Source organism: Gossypium hirsutum, chromosome A01, assembly GCF_007990345.1.
Source record: "Gossypium hirsutum isolate 1008001.06 chromosome A01, Gossypium_hirsutum_v2.1, whole genome shotgun sequence".
In the NCBI taxonomy this organism is placed as follows: domain Eukaryota; kingdom Viridiplantae; phylum Streptophyta; class Magnoliopsida; order Malvales; family Malvaceae; genus Gossypium; species Gossypium hirsutum.
The window spans coordinates 91,391,086-91,398,442 of record NC_053424.1 but is presented as its reverse complement, the minus strand read 5'-3'; the positions used below and the strand labels follow the sequence as shown (position 1 = coordinate 91,398,442).

Below are 7,357 nucleotides of genomic sequence, written 5' to 3'. Positions count from 1 at the left end.
CAATTTAGCCTAAAATCATATTTTGGAAAAATTACTATTTTGCCCCTATACTTTTAATTTATTTACAATTTAGTCCCTAGCTCATAAAAATGGAAATTCATGAAATTCCATCACAGCCCACTATGGATGAATATCAATTAGGTCCCTAACAAGCCCTATATTTCATTTATTTCACAATTTCACCATGTAAAATTTTATATTTTCTAATTTAATCCCTAATTGATAATTTCATAAAAAATCTCTGTACAAAAGTTGTTTATCTACCAACAACTATCCATTTTCTATCAACAAACATCAAAACTCATATATCCATTAATGGTAAAACCATAATAGTTTAACATTTTCACAAATTAGTCCCCGGGCTAATTAGATTAAGCTACAACGATCCCGAAAACATAAAAATCTTTAAAAATGGGGCAAAAATGCATACCTAATCAAGCAAGATAAGCATGGCTGAAGCTAGCTTCAAAAACGGCTTCTTTTCTCTCTAATTTTCAATTGAATTAAGATGAAACAAATGAAATCTTAATTTGGTTTTATTTAATTTATCATTAATTACCAATTTACTTAATTAACCTTTAAAAACATTATTAATTACACAAATGCCAAGCCATCACATTCCATTATCTTCATTAGTGGTCTAATTACCATATAAGGACTCTTAATTTAAGGTTCTATAGCTATTTAATACTTTTAGCTACAAGAACTCAACTTTTGAATTTTATGCGATTTAGTCCTTTTTATCAAATTGAGCATGTAAATGGTAAAATTTTTATACAGTACTACTATCATGCTTTAGGAAATAAAATAATAATAAAATAAATTTTTTTACTTCAGATTTGTGGTCCTGAAACCACTGTTCCAATTTCACTGAAAACAGGCTATTCCAAGATTATTGTGATTAAATTGTTTCAATATTAGATATATTGTTACTTCACTTAGTCTTGTACTTGTTTATTAAAATTTGGTTAATCAATTGAATTTACATAGAGATATGATCAAGATATTATTAGGTTCTAATAGGTAAGTATGCGCATTAGTTAGCAATTTACCGAGTTGCTGTGAAATTATTCGTAACAACATGAACACATCTTTAATTATTCTAAGTTAAATAAAAAAATGATCTAAGACATTTATGTCATATTGATTAAACTCATCGTTCAAAAATCGTGCATCAGAATACTTTTACTTTTACTTTTTCTATAACGCCCCGAATTTGGGCCTAGAAGTATTGGGCCTTGAGTATGGGTCCGTAAGGAGGTTGTATATAAGCATTTAATTGTGCAAGAAAATGACACAATTAAATGCCTTCTTTAGTGGTTAATGGCCCTAAGAAGTGTTGGAGAAATCTTGGGTTCAAACTTGGGTTTTAGCAAATATTTTTAGTTTTAAGTGAATAAAACCCTGGGTGCTTGGATAAAGGCCATTTAAATTATTGTGGTAAATAAATGTCACAAGGAAGCATGTGGTCTAGTGGTTGTGGGGTCATTAAGGTTGTAAGGGAGCCTGGGTTCAAGTCTTGGCTCTTGCAATTTATTTTGGTTTTTCTTTTAAAGGAACCTGGACTTTGGCCTATAGACCTTATATTTAATTGAGGATAAAATATGACACAGAAAGAGCTTGTGGTGGAGTGGCAAGGTGGCGTGTTGTGTAATTATGAGGTCTAAGGTTCAAGTCTTGGGATGCGCAATGGAGTATTTATTTTGCTGTTTGAGCTGTGTAAGAGGTGGAGCTGGACTGGAACTCTATGGTTGAGGTGATCATAAGGAAATAAGGAATTTCCCTAGTGGTTGAAGGTAATCCCACATCGGGAAGCTAACATGGGAATTGGTGAGAAGCTGGCTTTAAATAGAGCGAACCGGATGAGTTGGGGAAAAAGAAAAAGGTGATTAAGGCCCAATGTAGGATGTGCCGAGGTTGGTGATCGTGGATTTCGGCGTGTTCTCATAAACAGGTGTGTATTCATGCCCTTCTTTGTTAGAAATCGGCAAAAGCTAAAAGCTGCCACAAGCATTCTCGTATGCTGGGGCTATTCTGGGCATTGATGGGCCGAATGGGCCCGTGGGCCCGCTTGTGTAAGTCAACTGTTAGGTAGGAAGTAGTTGGGCCTGATGGGCCATATGAACGAGATTGGGCCTGATGGGCCATGTAAACGAGATTGGGCCTAAAGGGGCCAAATGAATAAGCGTGGATTTGTTAATGTTTAGTAAAGGGGTTGTGGACCTAGTTTTTGGTAACTACTCAAGCAGACATAAAACTTAAATAATGAATTAATCGTGACCGTAGACGAGTTATAAAGTTGAGGTGTAACACCCCGAACCCGAGACCGACACCGGAGTCGGACACGAGATGTTAACAAACTTTGAAAAATTTTTCCAGACACTGCCCAGTCTGAATACTAGTCGCTTCAAAAATCATATCTTGAGTTTCACAACTCGAAAATCAGTTTTGTGATTTTTCCCTGAAACTAGACTCATGTCCCCACCTATGTATTTTTTTCTAGAATTTTTGGTCGGGCCAATTAGTACAGTTTATTAGTCAAATTCTCCCATGTTACAGGGGTCGACTACACTGACCTTTTCCCATTACGACTTGGATATCTCTCTGCACAGAGCTTCAATACTGATACCGTTTGTTTCTATGCAAACTATACTCAGAGAGGAATCCATACATATATGGTATGACCCCTAATTATCTCTGGTCAATTTATAGTGAATTTCCAAAGTTGGAACAGGGAATCCAGAAACTGTTCTAGCCCTGTTCCACAAGAACCCGAATATCTCTTACTGTACTGTTCATATGATTGTTTCGTTACTTTCATATGAAAGTAGATTCATCAAGGTTCGATTACATAATTTATTCACTATTTAATTCCACTCCTACGAATTCTTGTGATTTTTCCAATCCACACCACTGCTGCTGTCAGCCTCTGTTTTCAAAGTAAACCTTACCTATTTTCGGGGTTTCATGGACCAACTAGGGCCTTGTCATACATATGCCCACATATGATCATACTTAGCCATTCCAATGGCTGATCATTTGCTCAACACTTCCATTCCAACTATAGTTACATCATGAAACCATCTATACATTCATAAACACGAATGGTCTAATGCCATACTCCACTTCTACAAGCCATTTTCGCATGGCTGTACACTTATACATTTCATAAAGTACTCGAAAAACAACAATGGGTAGTCCTATACATGCCATATCAAAATTCAACCAAAATAGTACCCAAAAGAGCCTTTGATAGTGTGGGAGACTTCGACTTCAAGATCCCGAGTCCGATAGCCGGAGAACCAAAAATCTATAAAACAGAGGAGCAGTGTAACGGGTAAGCAATTTATGCTTAGTAAGTTTTGAGCAAGGAATTCCAGCATAAACAAAGAATAACACACATTTAGCTAAACGGAATATTTCATAATACGCAATTTACCGATATCAAACTTGCTTCACAACATTAACAACCCTTATGTACATACACAATAGACTAACTTAGCCGAAGGCCGGTAGCTCGTTTATCAACTGAGCGAACATTTATTTGTAAGGGCTCGATTAAATTCAACACATACGTAACATATCCCCATATTGGGATGTTTTTCGAGTATTCGCTGGAATTTTACAGCAAGCTCATTCATTACCAAATCACGTACCTTCGGGATTTAACCGGATATAGCTCCTCGTTCAAATGCCTTCGGGACATAGCCCGGTTTTAGTAACTCACACAATGCCTTCGGGACATAACCCGGATTTAATAACTCGCACGAATGCCTTCGGGACTTAACCCGGATTTAGTATCTCGCACAAAGGCCTTCGGGGCTTAACCCGGAATTTGTATCTCGCACAAATGCCTTCGGATCTTAGTCCGGATATATTCACTTAGCACAAAGCCTTCGGGACTTAGCCCGGACAGCATTCAATTAATCATGCACATCTAACAATAATTCATGGCACATTCATATTTCATTTTCATTTGCGAAACTCAAACACAAGGCACATATCGTCCTTGCACATTCGGCTCAATAGCCACACATAGAGCATGATTTAATCACATCGTAATTTAAGCTCTCTTACTCAAGAACTTACCTCGGGTGTTGTCGAACGATTCCGCTAGCTATTCAACCACTTTTTCCTTCCCTTTATCGGATTTATTTCCCCTTTGCTCTTGAGCTTAATTAAACAAATAAATTGATTTCATCATTTAGGCATCAAAAAGATGAACACAAGGCACTTAGCCCATATTTATAAATTAGACATTAAAGTCTCATACATGCAAAAATCATGCATCAACACAACATATTAGCTAATTTCTTTCCCCTTGGCCGAATATGCATGTCTATTTTTGGGGTCGATTTCAACACTTAATACACACATATACACACTAGTAAAGCATCCTCCCCCTTTTCATCAATTTAACACATGCATTGCTCATTAACATGCAAAGTTACATTCGGCCTTAGCACACATCTTGCTAGCCGATTCTTCTCCATTTAGCAACCAATGCACATATGTGCTCACACAAAAATGCTAAAAAGGAGGTTCAAGAATCATCAAGCCATCATCACATGCATCATTAACAAGCTTCATTTTTTTGCATGCAATGGCATTAACACAACCTCCACCTAGGCCGAATCTTAACTCATCCTCATGCCTCATCACCACAACATCAAACACCAACCAAGAATGATGCATCCATGGTCAAGTGCCAATTCCATCACATAGCAAGATTTAGACCATGGGCTAGGTAGAACTCAAGCTAACAACTAAAACATGCATGAATCTCATGGAACATCATCAAACATACCTTAGCCTAGCTACATGCATGGCCGAATCTCTTCACCTTTCTTCTTCTTTCCTCCTTAAAATTTTTTGCCAAGGATGAACCAAAGGATGAGAAAATTTTTTCTTTGTTTTTCTTTCTAATTTAGGCTAAATGAAGGTGAGAAAAGGATGAACAAAGATCTTCTCCTCTCTTTTCTTTAGCTCACGGCAATGGGGGGGGGGAAAGAATCAACTACACACTTTTTTTTTTGTGTATTCATCACACTCCTTTTCATTATTTAATTTCCATGCCTATTATTTTATTTTTTTCCACCCATGATGCACCAACAAAACATGTCTATGACATGTCTTGGCCATCAAACTTGGTCTACCATGCTTGTCATGGCCGGCCACTACTAGTAGGGGGGGAATTTGACATGCAAGTCCCCCCTTTGTCCACATGCACTAATAGGTCCTCACACATTGACCTATCACATTTTAGAATTTTCTCACATAAGTCCTATTGACTAAATTCACATGAAATCAACCAGATTGAAGCTTGAAATTTTCACATATTCATAATTACATATTCTAGACAATAAGTATCACATTCAAACATTTCGGTGACTCGGTTTAGCGGTCCCGAAACCACTTCCCGACTAGGGTCAACTTTGGGCTGTCACATGAGGTGTGGCAATGGGTATATGCATGTCTAGGATTGGATCTAGGGAGAGCTTTGTACTTAAGCGGTCTTATTAACTCACCTCTTCTTCTCTGGAATCCTACCTGGTGTATAGTATCTGTTCACTTTAGCCAATGAGGACTTTTTAACGAGCCAAGGTAAGTAATTAACCAGTAATAAAGATAAATTATAGAAATACCCTTGTAGTGTAAAATTACCGAAATACCCTTGTAGTGTAAAATGACAGACATACCCCTATAGTGTAAAATGATTGTTTTGCCCTTGAGGGTAAATGATCGACTTAGATTTCGAATTTGACTGATTTGATTATGTATGTATGACTGTGTTTTAATTGACTTGATTGTGGTTGTATGACTGATATGATTTTAGTATATGTTTAAAAGACTGTTACTAAGCATGGCCATTCTGCATACACGTGTGATGATTGAGCATGACATACACGACATATTGAATGGGTTGGGAATTATGGAACTGAGGAAGTATATGAGGATCGCACGGTTGCTTGACGACCGTGGATCCACTGATGGCTATTAAGCTTAATATTTGATTAGCAGTTTGCTGCAATGAAGGTAGTACCGCAACCGGGCTACCATTGATGTGTATCAGATGGGTGGGTCGATATTTATATCCCTACATGATGTGTATCAGGGGATGGAGTTGGTATGTAGCGGTTGGATTATTGGGGTGGGTTGCACAACATTGCATGTATGATATTATTGTGATATTATTGCGATATGGGCTTCAGCCCAATTGAGGCTAAGATTGGCTAGGCCCAATTGATTCTATTATGGGCTGTGACCCAAATGATATTGGTTGTATTCTTATGCTTTATTTGGATAGCTTGATTATGCATGATTTTAGTGCAATTTGAAGGCTTGTATATATGTGAAAATTTGGTTGTAAGTATATGTATGAATAGGTGAGAAAAATGGATTTGAAATAATCTATTTTCTGTCCACACAGGCAGAGAAACGGGCGTGTATCTCAGTTGTGTGTGACACACGGCCGTGCGAGACAGTCGTGTGTCCCCTGTACCTTTCGAAGGGTTGCAAGGTAGGCTCTTACACAACCTAGTACACGGGTGTGTGAGGTTATTTCTAAGGGTACACGACCTCGAACATAGGCGTGTGGCTTGGCTGTGTGACCCAAGCCAGAGAGTTACATGGGCATGGACACGGGCTAAGACACGATCGTGTGTCCCTACTTCTAATGTCCACGGCCTGGCCAAACGACTGTGTGACCCCTGCAGTTTGAAAATTTTTATCTTTTTCTGAAAAATTCTATATGTTTTGGATTTAGTCCCAACTAGTTTCTAATGTGTTTTTAGGGCCTCAAGGGCTCATATAAGGAAAAATATGTATGCCATTGATTGGTTTTGCATTGATTCATATTGTGAATTAATTGTTTTATAGTTTTGGTTAATTTTAAAGTGTAATCTTCGGTAATGCTCTGCAACCCTATTTCGGCAACATATATGGGTTAGGGGTGTTACACAACAATTCGAGCTAAAGCCAGTATGTTCCAAATGCTTCAGACAGTGGGCCAATTCAGTGGAATGCTAACTGAGGATCCTTACCTTCACCTCAGATTGTTTATGGAGGTGAGTGACTCCTTCAAGTTAGTCGGAGTACTCGAAAAAGCATTAAGGTTAAAGTTGTTCCCATATTCACTGTAGGATAGAGCTTAAGCCTGCTTGAACTTGTTGCCACTAGATTCCATTACCATATGGCAAGAGTTAGCAGAACGATTCCTTATTAAGTGCTTCCCACCTAGCAAGAATGCTAAATTATGGAATGAGATCACTACCTTCCTATAGATGGATGACGAGGCCTTATATGAAACATAGAAAAGATTTAAAGAACTATTACGAAGATGCCCTCATTACGGAAT

The 7,357-nt window shown here is 37.8% G+C and overlaps 1 non-coding gene across 1 annotated transcript; it reads right to left on the bottom strand.

Annotated features, from left to right (window-relative positions):
• Positions 1-7,251: 7,251 nt before the first annotated feature.
• Positions 7,252-7,357, bottom strand: LOC121206541 (small nucleolar RNA R71). Its single transcript, XR_005901588.1, has one exon. It is a non-coding gene; the product is annotated as a small nucleolar RNA R71 (small nucleolar RNA).